The sequence below is a fragment of the Ambystoma mexicanum genome, chromosome 1p (genome assembly GCF_040938575.1).
Source record: "Ambystoma mexicanum isolate Mex_15411 chromosome 1p, UKY_AmexF1_1, whole genome shotgun sequence".
Classification (NCBI taxonomy): Eukaryota; Metazoa; Chordata; class Amphibia; order Caudata; family Ambystomatidae; genus Ambystoma; species Ambystoma mexicanum.
In genome coordinates this window covers 1,248,347,341-1,248,363,642 of record NC_090921.1, presented here as the reverse complement: position 1 = coordinate 1,248,363,642, position 16,302 = coordinate 1,248,347,341, and positions in this window count along the sequence as shown.

The window sequence follows — 16,302 nt, the reverse complement described above, 5'->3', positions numbered from 1 at the left end:
AGCTCAAAGTCATTGAGCCTCATTCTGAGGTTGGTGCTAGCATGGCGCTATTAGCGCCATGACCAGCACCATTACCGGTACCGTGTCCACCCTCGTTCAATGGGGACTTACCGGTCTAGTCCGACCTTTGCGGGACTGGTAAGTCCCTATTGAAAATGTCAATCCCCATTCCCATTTGAGCCCCCATAGGGCTCAATGGGAATGGAGAGGGTGCTAATAACGGTACCGTAAATTACGGTGCCATTATTATCTCTGAAGTCCCTTTGCGGATCCCGTCAATAACGCCTAGTAAAAGCAGACGTTAAGGACGGGGCCGCAAAGGGACCTCGTAGTAGGGCGCAAAGGGTTTACCGGCACCGATGTCTATGCGCCCTACTCGGAATGAGGCCCATTATTTGATTGAGTCTGAAGTCATTGCAATGGTGCTTCACTTTATTTCTTGAGGTACCAAGCAGAGTCATGCTGTTAGGTCAGGAGACCTGCTAGCCAAGACTATTAATCATTTTAAGTGTGCGGTACGCCTCCCTTTTACCCTGGGGCCTGGTGTCATAAAGTATGACGTTTGCTATTGGGGTATCCAGGAAAGCTGCCTCCAGGTACCTCCTTTCACAAAAATGCCAGGGGTAGCGGAAGTAACATAACATGACCCTTGACCTTTGATGACAACGCAGGAAGTGATGTCATTTGAAACCACCCCAAATTGAGATCACAGGAAGCGATGGAGTACAACCTTTTACCCCTTGACAAAAAGGAAATGTAATCACATAGCATTGTTCCTAACTACACTATGAAAAATATGGTTACAATATCCCTGTAACGTGATATACATTTCATACAATAATGGATCACCATATGCATCGGCTGACAAAAACATGCTATAACTGCAACTTGCAAAAGGAAAAATACAGTCCGAAATGGATGCTTATTCTACTGTAAATATTTTTTGGAGGATTTTGTCTGCATTGTGAATTTGAGGAGTTTAATAACAAACGAACTCAGTGGCTCACACCCTGAAGTGTGCCTGAAATAAATCTTTACTGAGTCTAGCAATTATTATATAGATTTCCTGAAAGACAAATCATTTGTTATTCCTATTCCTTCTTATTTAGGGTCACTGCTCAAAGTGTTACACTTGAGGAACCCTGTGTTATTTTTAAGAAGCCTGAAAAGGAAAGCCAGTCACTCTAGAAACAAAGAGCCACATGGCATTGGCCACAGCCCAGGAGCTTCAATTAGTTTAAAAAAACAAGTTTTAAAAAAAGCTTTTTTTATAGGAGTAACAGTGGAGACCTCAGGGGTCACAAGTGCGACCCGTGGTGACCCCTAAATGCTGACCCTGGCTGCCTCAGCTTCCACGGACCTTCCATGAACTCTTGGATTGTTGACCCCTGATGCAAAGGCCCATCATTCATTTCTCATCAATTGCTGATTGATATGTTGACAAATCGAAGACACCTCAGCCAGTCTGAACTAGAATCAAAACCCTGCTTCATATACAGTCCTGCCTTGGGCAAGGGCTGCATTGCTCCCAGCCATGGGAATTGATTCACCAATTGCACTTTAAGCTCTTTTGGTAAAAGTGGTATTCTGCCTGCACGTATAATTCTTTTTGCTTTTTGTCAACTCTGTGCCCCGAACCTGAGATGACAAGATAAACCATAATTAAAAACACAGTAGGAGAATACAACAGTAATGTACTATCACCACACTCAATGTTCACCCCAGGAAAGACACTGCCATACAAAGTTAATCCCAGTGACCATTAAAGCAGAGAACCGCAGTGGCAACCGTCCTGCCCCCTTCCCCACCAACCACTCAGGCAATGACACATTCACATTTATGAAGACATATCAGCAGCAATCCATCATTTAAATGAAGTTTTATAAGCAGAAGACAACTAAAAATAACACTGAATATTATTTGTCTTGACAATGTATCCCATCACTATGAAATTGTTTCTCCATCCCATGTCAAGTGCTTGCCAAAACTAAAAACACATCCTGGAGGTTTTCCTTTCTGTCTGTATACGTTATGACGCTGGAATGGTAAATAACCCATGTTTGTGTGGGATGTGAGAAACAGCTGCCAAAAAGAAGAAAACATGTGTTATACTCCCATGGGGTATGCCAGTGTTCATATATGTTGGACAAGAATCAACCAGAGACAGGTCTATTCACATCAGCCTTTATTCTTAACTGACTTCTCCTTCCTCCACTCATCCCCTTCCTGTTACATGTGCCTTACCTTAAAGGGACTGTGTTATACGTTGTGTGTGTGTGCCTCATAACACCTCCCATCACATATCTTCTTACGTCCATCTCACATTTCTTCAATGAGTCAGGTTGGTCTCTTGACAATCTTCAATGTCTCCGACTGTCGTTCTGCTCACTCCTTGGTTGTTCCTTTTCTTCCGGCCCATCCATTCTGCTCTCGTCACTGGCAGCCTCTTGACAGTCTTGCACCTTACTCATTTCTCTCCCTTCTCCTTCTTATGTATCTTCAAAAAGGCGCTTGAAGAAAGAGGTATTTCTAGTTGCGTATTTCCTTTCATTCTGGACAATTATTATTGTTCCTTTGATCCCTGTCACCTGTAACAGCATCACTTCATACCGGGAATCATTCTTCCTCTGCATCCCTGTTTGACTACAACTTCATCCTCGGTGAAAAGCTCATCAATCACTCCTGCTACCTGTGCAAAGGCTGTGGTGTTTGTCTTCTTGACTATTGGAAATCTCGAAAATTCATCCATCACCATCAGTAGGTCGTCACCTGTTTCCATTGGATCAAGGAAATCCATGGTGACTCTATGCCACACCTTTTCAGGATCATCGTCTCCTGCAGTGGTTGGAGAGAGTCTCCCCATGCGATGCATTGACAGGGTAAGTACTTTCTCACTACCTCTTCAACCATGTCACCCATGAATGAAAACCACACATTCTGACGTAAGAGCTTCTTTGTCTCATCCACCCCTCTATGTCCTTCATGTGCTATTTGCACCATGTTTCTCCTGATTGTCTCTGGGATAATTAATCGACACCCCCATAATAGGATCTGCTGGTCAGAGACCTCTAGCTCCGTGTGGATTTTAGCTAGCCTCTCTATCTCCCTCCTGCTGGAATTTCTGTGTTGTAGTTGGCATTTGCAGTCCTTCCGTCTGTTGGTGCTGGTCATTTAGATCACTATGGCCATCTAAAGGATCCTCCTGCGAGGCCTGGGCTAGTTCCTCTAGCATCAGCTCAGGCGGCAGGGCATTCTCTATGTTGTAATGTAAATATTCTGTGTCACCTTCTCTCCAATTTTCTTGTCGTTGTCTTGGGTGTGGTGAGATTTAGTCAGCTGGGATGTTCTCCCCTCCCCCCTATCTATGTATTATATTATAATTGTACTCTTGGAGGTGGATGCCCCACCTCTCAATGCGTGGTGGTGTTTTTGTCCTCGGGTTGCCAAACAAGGACAAAAGTGCCTGGTGATCAGTCACTAGTGTGAAATTCTTCCTTATGACAAAGTGGTGAAAGTACTTGCAGGCTCACCATCTCTGCCTGGGAGTAGGCTTCTTCTGTGTGTGTCAAGGCCCTGCTCACTCTTGCCACAATGTGGCTCATTGGTAACTTCTCTTCTTCTTTTTGTGCGAAGATGGTCCCTAGGCCAATGGGGCTGGCTTCAACCACTATTTCAGTGTGCCAAAATGGGCTGAAATATGCTAAGTGCTATGCATTCGCAAGCTCTTCCTCGATTTTGTCCAATGCCTACTGGCACTCCAGAGACCATTGAAACAAGCTCTTCCTTTCTCAGAAGTCATCTTAAAAGCCCTGTGGTGATGGCATATAAAGGAAGATATCAGGCACAGTATCCTGCTATCCATAGAAATGATCTCACCTCTGCCACCTGCATGGGAGCCAATAGCTCATCAATGGTGCACACCTTCTCAGGGTCTGGTTGCATTCTTTGGCTGGAGAACATGTGTCCATAGAACCTGAGCTTGTTCTTATTGATGTTGCACTTTTCAGGATTCAAAGTGAGGCCAGCCTTCCTCCTGCGTTGTTCCATAGACCAGTATGTCGTTGCTATAGTTAAACACAGACTTGATGGGAATCAATAGCTGCTTTATAGCCTCCTGGAAAATGTTTGCAGCGGAGGAGATGCCAAAATTAAGGGGTTTGTACCTGAACAAACCCTCATGTGTCACAAACATTGTTATGGGTCTTGATTTGGGTTGCAGTTCCAGTTGATGATAGTCCTGGTTTAAGTTGAGCTCAGAGAATTTGGTGGTTGTGTTCAGTTGAGCAATCATGTCCTCTATTTTTGGACCTGGGTGTCTTTCTCTTTGTATCGCTGTGTTTGCCACCCTCATGTTGATAAATAGGCTGATTTTGCCCTGTTCATTTGGTACTACCACAAGTGGTGAGATCAATGGTGTTGGTCCTATGGCGTTCTCCATTATCCTGTTGTCTTATAGTTGTTGTAGTTCCAAGGACACCGCTTGCTAGATGTGAAAGCCAACCCTGCAGGGGTGTTGCAGTACTCGGTGTACCTTCTCATCAATGTGTAACTGCACCATCATCCCTTGAAGTTTCCCTAACCAACGGAAGAGTTCAGGAAATGTGTCTTATATGAAATATTATGTTCAACTCCAGGAATGTATTATTTGAACATGTGAGAAATGATTAGAGCATACGCAGGACAAGCGGCCATGAGAGCTATTCCATTGTAACCAGAAATATTTGCATATGGAGTGCATTTATTAATGTCATGGCTACCAGGCCTTACAGAAAAACCAATGAGAACCCCAGATGAGTTTCTATTTAGGCCAAAAATACCTATGCATGAGGAAAAGGGACAAGTGTTTCCCTTGACAATACACACAGCCATAGTGCGAGGAAAAATGGCACTGATCGACGGTTGTGATAATGAAGGCAAACAATGGTGCACAGTAATCGCCATTGAGGAAGGATATAGACTGACTGACGTCACTGATGACGATCTTTTTGAAGAACAAACAGGTGTAGATGAAACGACAGTTGAGGTTAATCTCATTTATTGAGTGCAAATGATCACAAGATAAGTGCCCCAGAGAATGGTGCTGGCACAAAACGTCCTGAATATTTTGACGACGAAATGGCAAAGGTGTCTGTCTCAGTGTGGACTACAGGCCCTTATGACGTAGGCTTGTTGAAAGGAGTCGGAGAAGTAAAGATTAAGTTGAAACCAGGAGCAATTTTACCCAAAGCACACCAGTATCCCATGTCTAGGGAAGCAGATGAAGGGATTTTCACAACAATATCTGCTATGATGGAGCAGGGTATTTTAGTGACGTCAGAGTCGTCATGCAACACAGCAGTTTACCCTATGAAAAAATCTAAGGGAGGATATTGTAGAGGCTGAGTTCCGTCTAGTCCCTAACCCGTCCATAATTCTATGTAATGTACCCGTTGAGGTGAAATATTTCACAGTGATTAACTTCAAAAACACATTTTTCTCAATCCCATTACACAAAGACTTGCAAAATTTGACATCATTCACATTCAGACAAATGCGTCTGAAAAGTACAAGGTTACCTCAGGGGTACTGCGAGTCGCCCTCAGTTTTCAACAGAGTACTGCAGATGTACTTAAGCAATATTGCATTAGAGAGTGTTTTCTTGCAATATGTGGATGACATCTTAATTTGCAGCACGTCAGAGGAAAAGTGCAGACATGATTCCATTCAGCTATTGACTATATTGGCTGAGAAAAGATATAAAGTTGACAAAGAGAAGTTACAATATTGTCAACAAGAAGTGCTGTACATAGGCCTGCTGATCTCACAAGAGGCGAAAAGGGTTACCCCTGAAAGGGCTGAAGCCATATTAAACACAGCCAAGGCACACACGATAAAACAAATGCAGAGTTTTCTAGGATTATGCAATTATGTCAGGGCATGGGTCTTTGACTACAGCTCTTATACCAAGCCTTTATTACAAGCCCTAAAGGAAGCACAGGTGACAAAAGAAAACATTGAATGGACCGGAACCATGGAGGAAGGGTTTGTCGAAATAAAAAAGGCCATTTGCACGGCACCCTTTTCAGGAATTCCCAATTATGCAGAGGAATTCTACCTGTTTTCACAGACGAATGGCAGTGTCATGACAGCAGTACTCACACAGAGAACAATGTTAGGGTACAAGCCCCTTGCATACTACAGTGGGAATTTGGACCCAGTAATGAGAGGTCACTTTCCGTTCAAACAGATTTTAGCTGCCGCTGTATTTGCCACAGAGAAAGCTACAACCATTGTGATGGGATGCTCAATGACGTTGTTCGTCGAGCACGCATTATTTGCCATTCTAGATAAACTGAAAGGCACGTTGACATCTCAGAGAGCTTCTGCTTATGAAGTGATCATATCAAATCAATCTATTAAAATATTTCGATGTAAGATAGTGAACCCAGCTCTGTTTATAGCAGAGGCAATCACTGAAGGAGAGCCAATACATGACTGCGCAAACTATGAAGAATTTTATGATGAGATTCCCAGGGTGAAAGAAAATGCATTGGCAGAAGGAGAAATCATCTTAGTTCATGGTTCTTCGAGAATCGATCAAAATGATGGGCAGAGATATACAGGACCGCTGTGATGAAGCACACAGCAAATGGAGAATTTCGAAACCCATTCGTGCATGATTACCATCTCATTATTCAGCACAAGCTGCAGAATTATTGGCATTGATACTCGCACTCGAGAATCACTCAGACCTGGAAGTGATGGTGTACAGTGACTCTGCCTATGTGACATCAACAGTGCATGCAGGCATAAAGCGCTGGAAAAGGAGGCACGACAGTGCAGCACGCGGCCCTATTAGACAGGCTGATTAGGGCACTACAACTCCCAGTGGGCATAGTGGTTGTGAAATGCGCCACCCACATGAAAGGGAGAGATTTTATCTTACGAGGAAATCAAGCAGCAGACACGGAAGCCAAGCGTATTTTGACCAAAGACGAAATAATAATGAATGTGGAAATAACTGATGTGCATGAGAGAATGAGTGTTGCACAAAGTTAACCTGAAAGTAATAGTAACATGTAGAAAACCCAGTTAATGGAGCTCCAAGGGGAGGTACCACAGAACAGAAAAACCTTTGGAAGCGGCAAGGGTGTTCTTAAAACCCCTCCGAGAGCTTGAAATGACAAGACAGCACTGGTAAACCGGTGTTGCCTATAGCCTTATTGAAAATAGCACTGGAACAGTTACACTATCCAGCGCACATGACAAAAGAGAATCTAGCAGCGACAATTGCCGAAGACTGGTTCATACCGAACTTGGAAGAGCACGTTGCATTTTTTATGGTGAACTGTATAATCTGCCAACAGTTCACGGCTGGACATACACTATGAGTATTTTGAGGAGTCACCCAAGGCCCAATGGACCTTTTCAGCATTTGCATGTCGATTATGTTGATATGATTCAAGTATGTAACAGTACAGGTACCTAATTGTTGTGGTGTGTCCATTCTCTAGGTGGATAGAAGCAGGTCCATCTACACACCCAGACTCTACCTGTGCGGCCAAATTTCTGGTGAGCAAGGTATTTTCCAGATGTGGAATATGTGAGGTCATGAGGTCAGACAATGGACCTCACTTTGTTAACGCAGTATTTGAAGAGATCAGCTTGTTGCTTGGTGTAAAGCACAAGTTTTCTTCGGTGTATCATCCTCAAGGAAATGGGATATGCGAGAAGCTCAATGGCTTGTTAAAGGGAATAATAGCCAAGTTGAAGCGTACTCTAAAGAAGGGATGGCTAAATTGCCTTCCACTGGCATTGTATGCGCTCAGAAACCAGCCTGGTTCTGACCACCATCTCACGCTGCATGAAATAATGACAGGGAGAAGGATGCACATGCCACTAACCCAGAGATAGAGCTAGATGTGATTTTCAACCAACAGGGGAAGTGTTAGGATCAGAAATGCAAAATGACTTGAATTGCATGACATCTTGTCTTGCTGTAATTTCAGGACAGCTGCAGCGATGACAAAAAGGGTGCAGGGCAGCACAGAACACAGAAGAAGATACTACAACAGACCAAGTTCAGGCTTTACGTGTACAACAATTGTTCCCTGGGGACACGGTCCTGGTGAGAAACCACACGAGAAAAAAGTGGGACGAGCCAAGGTTCAACGGTCCCTTCAGAGTGGAGGATGTCACTCCCTCTGCAGTTAAGTTACAGGGAAGAAGAGTTTGGATATTTTTGGGTGACATCAAGCCATACATCGGAGCAGACCCTCTGCCCTCACCCCAATGCGTAGAGACTACAGACATTGGGGAAGAACCACAGCACGTGCAGACGAGATCCATGACGAGGAAGAAGGACGCATGATCAGCAAAGCAAAGGCAAATAACTTTTGTGCAAAGTTGTGGCTTAATTTTGGACATTTCCTCTGAGCAAAATAGGGGGATAAGGACATAAAAACCTGGACACTCTGTGCATCCTAGTTGCAGTGTGAAGAAGAAAATTGCACGTATAAGCCACAACATAGTCTGTTGACTTTAAACTTTGGACTGAGGTATACTGAAGCCTTGATAAGAAAAGATATGCCACATTTTGAGCGAGGACACATAAATTGGAAGAGAATACAGTATCCTGACTCTTTTGACACAGAAACCTTATTTGGACTCACTTATGGTGGCACGCAGTAGTGACATCACTAATGACGTTTTGATCTTTTTTGAGCTAGTACTGAGGTCATACCCGTCATTAGTGGGAAGGCTCACTAACATCAGCAAATTTCTTCAAGACCCTGAAAACGAAAAGACAATAAGGAGGCTGCTCATCGTGGTTGCCGAACACTTCTTTGTGCTTCCAGAGTTCAGCGAGGACAAGAAAAATGTCCATTTCACCAGAAGATAGCAGACTAGCCAGCAATGGCCCTCATTACGACCCTGGCGGTAAGTACTGGTCATTACCTGCATGGCGCAAATTCCGTGCTGTGCTGGCAATAGACCACTAAAAGTGGCCCATTACGAGTTTGCGGGCACAAGCTTTGCGCCATGCCAGTAATGAACTCACCGCCATGCCGCAAAAGCCCGAAAAATCCCCCTGTCTGCAGTGGAAATAGCACCTGCGGCATCCTAGCCATCGGCATTAGTGGTCACCGCTAATAGCGGTCACCTCAAATAGCGGAAACCGCTATTAGCGGTGACCGTAAATTAGCAGAACCAGAAGTAGTGTCATCGCACAGGAACGGGAAAGAGCACGGCGGCCATCTTTAAAAACAGAATCCATTGACATCCACCACAACCAGGAGTCATCTGACCCCCAGAACTCCCACACCCTCAACCACCACCTGTTTGAATTTAGGATGCCAAAAGCTGTCAAAAAAACTGGAGATCGGATGCGCCAGGAGCGCTTCTCCAGAGAGGAGCTCACCTTGTTGGCAGAGACACTGCAGGAGCATGCAGACGTGGTGTTTGCAACTGACATGTCTCGACCAGCGCTGCTGCATAAAAAGCATATTTGGGCATTGGTCGCCCAGAGAGTCAGTGCTGTCGCCACCACACCCCGCACACCAAAACAATGCTGCAAGCAATGGGACGACCTATGTCTACGTGTGCGAAGTATACTGTCGGCCAACCGGAACCTTGGGATGGCGACAGGTGGAGGTGCAGAGTCGCCCATAAAACTCCAACCATGGGAGGAGATATGTGCCTCCACCATAGGCACTGTGTCAATAGAGGGAGTCGGGGACATGGAGAGAGAAGCCCCGTCATCAGCCGATGCAGGTAGGTGTCTCTAATCAAACAATGCCAATACCACCACAATGATGTCCACATGAACTGACAGTGCAATGATGTATATCAGGGTCCACCAGACACATAAGCTCAAGACTGCCTACAGGCAGTGCAGAGCATCACCTTCTCCACATGCATGATACAGCCCATTTGTGTTGCAACCCAAATGCCTCCATGCATCACCCACCCACGAGTGAGGCAACCTGTATGTCACTCCGCCCAATGTGACTCATCTACCAATCCATATCAATGCATCCACCCCAATGCATGCTCAATGCCCGTAGACCCATCACTAACCCTCTCCCTCCTTTGGTCCCCCACAGGCACACAATCTGACAGCGCTGATGAGGACACCGGTGCCACCGGAGAAGGCCAGGGCCGAGGAGGGACAACACCGCCCCTCCACTTCAAGGGGAATAGGCCAACCGGCACTACATTGGAAGGCCAAGACCACTCCACAGGCCACAGCACCAATGTGCTCTATGTCCACCACTATGGCACCCACAACAGCCACCATCACCCAAGTGTCGGCGGCAGAAGGGACTGCATCGGCTGCAAGCAGCACAGTTGGCGAAACAGCTGCCACAGCAGCAATCTCTGATGACGAGGAAGGGGATGTGCTGCATGTTGCAACTCCCCCCACTGGCCCCCTGCATTCCCCACCCCCGTCCCCATGCAGCCTGCCCGACACCAGCATGCACGGGCTGTCTCCGGCTAACTCATGGCCAGCAACTCCCAGCCCCACCCCAACTGTGCCCGAGGAACACAGTATTTCGGGAACCCTCAAACATCCACCCCAGCCCCAAAGACACAAGAGGGGATCCAGGACATTGTAAGGCGCCAGCAGCAGCTCACTGGCCTCTTGACGCAGCACATTACTGAATGTGGTAGTGTAAGGGACGACATCCGTGAATGTGCTGCATCCCTGAAGTCAGCAATAGAGTCAAGCTTAAAGGACATATGTGCAGAACTGCCGCAGTGCGGCACGTACTGTCTGAGATGGTGGCAGCAATGCGCGACATGCGTCCAACACAGTTATCCGAGCAACCAAGTACATCTTCAGCTGCTAGTTCCACCAGGACCAGCCCTGTGCGCAGGTCTGGCAGGAACCTGCGCTGCCAGATAGGGGGGCACCTGGTGCTGGAAGAGGGGGATGCCAGTAGGCACAGCCTTACATACTGGTGCCATGTGTTCCACTGGTGAACAGTACTGCACACCATGTGTTGGGGAGTTGATGGGGGAGTTGGGAGAGGGTGTGTGGGGGAGTTGAGGGGGAGGGGGGAGAGGGTGTGTGGGGGAGTTGAGGGGGGAGGGGAGAGAGGGTGTTTTGGGGAGTTGAGGGGGGAGGGGGGATAGGATGTGTTGGGGAGTTGAGGGGGATGGGGGAGTGGGTGTGTGGGGTGGAGGGCTTGTTCACTTAGTTATGCTTCTTCAATACACATTTTGGTTACTCATAATTCACATGTGTGGACATTGCCTATTGCGTACGTGTGCTTTATTGGTTAACAGTCTAGAGTGCCCATGTCCCTGACACACCCAGTGCCCCGAGTGCCATCTCCATGTACCACCCCCGTCCATGTGTGCTAGAAACATTGGTTGATCAGAGTCTGATGCATGTCACGTCACTCCTGTGCATCAATGCCTCCCTGAGGTGCTGCCCCATCCCACCCTCCTCATCCTCTTCGTCAGGTGGTTGCAGTTCAGCGTCAGGGGGCAGGGGCACATTCCGTCTGATGCACATATTGTGTAGCATGACACATGCCATGATGATCTTTGCCACCTTCTCATGGCGGTACAGGAGTGCCCCACCAGACCTGCTGAGGCAGCAAAACCGTGCCTTCAAGAGGCCAAATGTCTGCTCAATCACCACACGGGTTTGTGTATGGGCACGATTATAGTCCTCCTCGTGCCTGTTCTGTGTGTTCCGGACACCTCTTCAAGTGATAGCCTGCATCACCTGCATGCGGGCAACAATGTATGTGTAGGTCATCACATCATATTTGACCTCATTAGGTGACACCATGGCATGCATTTATTTCTTAAATTCAACCCCATTTCCATGCATGAATGGAGACACACTATGTGACTGCTATGTGTGTATTCCTCTTATGGACTGGTTTGCATGCCATCAGCTAGTGGGCGCAGGGGGGTCCAGTTCCTTGTGAGTGCTCATGTACTGTCTTAGTCCACGGCGGTTGTTTCTGTAATCTGGCAGATGTCCAGTAATGTGTATGCTTTCATCCTGGCACCGTTGATGTCAACCTCATGATGATCTCACTACGCACAACAAATGGTGTCATGCAATTCAGTTGGGCCTCTGTGTCAGTGTAGTGGTGTATTGATGTATTTGACCCTCATGTGACTCCTTTGTACGCAGTAATGGGGGACTGTCCTTTCTGTTGATGGTATTTGGTGCTGTGTATTGGCTCTAGTCATTGCTTGTAGCTGCATTTTGTTGAGGGGGATTTGGTCTGATTTGGTACAGTGCACATGCAGATGGCTGTGGAATGGTTGTGACACTGCTTCATTTACATGGTAGGGCTGCTTACATCTTGCATTATGTGGTCAGGTGTCAGCTCCAGTCTGGGCTGCTTTAGGGTGTGAGCATGCTCCATTCCCTCTGGCACTCGCAGCCAGGTGAAATATGCATCTACCCCAACCCCCATCTCAGCCAGGTGAAGTATGCATCTCTCCCCCCATCTCAGCCAGGTGAAGTATGCATCTATACCTCAATCACCTTCCCACATCACATTTCCATGGGCATAACATGCGACTCACCGAGAAGCCAGGATCTGTGCCCTGCATGTCGCTCCATGTAGCGTGGTATCGTGGAGTTCCGCAGGACCATTGAATCATGGGTTGATTCAGTGAATCGGGCACAACAATGTGTGATGATCCTATTCGAGTCACATACCATTTGCACGTTGATTGAGTGGTATAGCTTACGGTTGCAGTACGCTACCTCCATGGCATGTGGGACCACCAATTCCACATGGGTGCAGTCGATGCGCCAATGCAACCAGGTATGCCGGCCAGTGAATGGAAACCTACTTTGGTGTTTGAGATCTCCTGGGCAGACCGTGGTAAGGAAATGTGGTCGTCTGTGTGCTTGAGGAGGGCATAAAGCAGTTGGTTCAGCGTACATGAGAATAATAGTTGTGAAATGCCATGCAAGTGCCCCACTGTGTGCTGGTAGGTGCCTGTGGCCAGGAAGTGGAGCACAGACACTACCTTCAGTAGTGGTGGGATGATGGTGCATGTTTCAATCAGGCTGACAATGTCGTCATGTATCATGTCCACAATGGTGGTGATGGTGTCCTGGTCCAGTCGGTACAGGGTGTGGATCTGCTCAGTGGTTAGGTTGAATGGACTGGCTCTGATGCGTGGGATTGGGGGCTGCATGCGTGGTGCCACTGGCTGTGCTGGTGGGGCATGCTGGCCCTGCCTTGCCCTCCTTCTCCTCTTGCATCTCCTCTGTGCTGCCTGTTGTTGTTGTTGCTGTTGTAGTAAGACTTCCACTGCAATCAGGTCCTCCAGCCCCAGCATTGCTAGTAGTATTGGAATCATTGTGGAGTGTGACTGGGTGTGGGAAGGGGTGGGGTGTGCTCCTTTTGTGCTTGCTCAGTCTGTATTGCCTCCACCTGTGCTGATTGTGTGCACCTGTGGCAGTTGGGAACACTGCACATGGCTGTTTATGGGTGGTCCGCGATGGCGGTATTTGCACCATGGCGGTAAGGTACGTTACGGCCTTCACTAAGGCGTTAATTGCATGTCCGCGTGACTCGTAATGTTCCTCACTTTGCGCCACGCCGGTATTTGCGGTATGGGTGGTTGCGTGCCCGCGCCCTTGCCGATTTTAAAGGCATGGTCTAGTAAAAATGTTTATTGTCCCTACGGGTCGGCCATGTTTTTTTAAGCCTAAGTGGCTCAATTTTAGAAAACTTTCCTATGGACCTTACCCGAGTTTTCCATTAAACGCACGTGAAAACAGCCATCAGGGAGCTGCCATTTTGTAATAATCCTATCACTTGCCGCATCGCTCTGGCTGACCTGCTTCTGTGGCACTAAATCAATTCCCCCGCCCCTGAGCCTGTCATCAGCAGACTCGTACCGCCCATTTCCCAATGCCAAAGCACGTCTTGTGTCAACATTCGCTGCGCTTCAACTAATGACGTGTCGCCATGGAAATGGCAGGACGCCTCTTTCCTCAATAAGTATAAACAGACCGTTTCACAACACACAGCAGCAGATTTTTGATTCCATTCCTCTCTCTGTGTTACTTAGAGTATTTTGTGACTCGTTTCTGTGCTCTGGTCAGCTACCTTCGCCGCTTGTAGCCCGTGTGAACACCTATATCATCTCGGTAAATTATTTTACTTTGTTTACCACACAATGGCTACAATAATGCCCTCCATGTACGAGCCCGAGTATACCGAGGAGGAACTACTGGAAAGAGAAGCACACAAAAACGATGGGGATTCGGACGGCAGTTGGCAGGATGAATCAACAGATGAAGAGCCTGGGCCTAGTCGCATGGACGGCGTCTCCACCTGGTGCACATGGTGCGAGCTAATGCCAACCGAGGAGGAGAACTGCTGCTGCCGAGAAAACTCGGGATGCCTTGCCTACATTTCGGAAGGCGTGCCACGACCGCAATGCATCACTGAGCTGCCAGACTTCAGGGCAGCCTGCCTCACACGGGCCGTGTTGAGAATAATGATGGTGCTTATGCACGAACTTCGCGCAACTGTTCGTCCTCGTAATCCGAGTAACGAGTAAGTATACTCTGCTTGTCATGCCACTCCTATTTCATGTTCTTCTACTATATCCAAAATTACATCTACATATCATTGTAACGCATGTAAGTCGTTCAATATTGTGCATTGTCTAGATAGCATTTGTCCGTGCAGAATGCCATTAGTTACAAGAATTGTCATTGACAACAAACGTTTATTAAACTTGTCTTGGTCATTTAAAAACAGTTTGTTTCATTCCTTTTCACAGGTGGTACAGGTTGGTGGCCTATCATTCCTTTACATGGTGGCTCCACGGGAGGCTTGGACACCGCGTTCGAAGAGTGATACCCGTTTATGCCGTTCGTGCCATTAGAGAAATGTTCCCGAGTGACAGCGGTCAGTACGGGGGATTTTCTCTCGCTGTACTGCAACCTGACCTGTATAATCTTTAAAGTCTTATATTTTTGTGTCATGAAAATAAGATACAAAATAAAACACTGCATATATTTTAACAACGGTAGTTTTGATTTTTTAAATGAATCAAGTGTGTTTCCATTCAAGGATGGACGTCAGACATCTGTGCTCCGAATGGGTGAAGGTCTGGTTGCTGTGAAGCAGGGTGGTCACTATCTATCTAAGCTAACATAACATATTCTCGATAATGCATGCACTAAATAACACTTGTTCAAAGTCTTTCAGTAGGTTATGTCTCTATAAAAGTCACACATATATCTATACTAACAATTACCATTGGATTATACAGGCCTTAGGGTCTTGACCACTATAATACACCGGTTGAAGTGTGGGTCTGTGCTCACAAGAATCTCCGGTATGTGGCATTTGTTATTGATAAGCAACGATATACTATCAAAGGCGGTTCGCGCCAGTGGATGAGCGCTGGCATGGGGGGCTGTCAGGGGCGCGAAAGGCCAAGGTGCCAAACTGCATGTACACTTCAAAAGGTATCCCACGCCAAGGGGCCATTGGTCACATGGCCTCCTCAGACCCGGTGTCTCCAGCCAGGCCTCCCCTTGAAGCAGGCCGCCCCCCTGCAATCCACATAAGTGTGTCTCCATTCTGCAGTCTTCCTGTGCCTTATCTGCACGCCCCAGGCCCATCCATCCCACCCCCTCTATCAAAGGCGGTTCGCACCTGGGGATGAGCGCTGGCATGGGGGGCTGTCACGGGCGCGAAAGGCCAAGGTGCCAAACTGCATGTACACTTCAAAAGGTATCCCATGCCAAGGGGCCATCGGTCACATGGCCTCCTCTGACCCCGTGTCTCCAGCCAGGCCTCCCCTTGAAGCAGGCCGCCCCCCTGCAATCCACATAAGTGTGTCTCCATTCAGCAGTCTTCCTGTGCCTTATCTGCACGCCCCAGGCCCATCCATCCCACCCCCTCTATCAAAGGCGGTTCACACCCGGGGATGAGCGCTGGCATGGGGGGCTGTCACGGGCGCGAAAGGCCAAGGTGCCAAACTGCATGTACACTTCAAAAGGTATCCCACGCCAAGGGGCCATCGGTCACATGGCCTCCTCAGACCCCGTGTCTCCAGCCAGGCCTCCCCTTGAAGCAGGCCGCCCCCCTAAAACCACAACATACATACGTTATTCATTCACAAACACACCCCTGTTTCTAATACTTTATAAACCACTTGATGTGTCTCATGAGAACATCTTTGTGCTTTGCAAGTCAGCTCCTGAACGTGCTACCTGGCAACCACTGAGATCTACGCTAATCTGCTCGTCGTCGTGCTATCCGTGAACTTCTGTGACCGCTTAGAGCAAACCCATCAGTGTGCTAC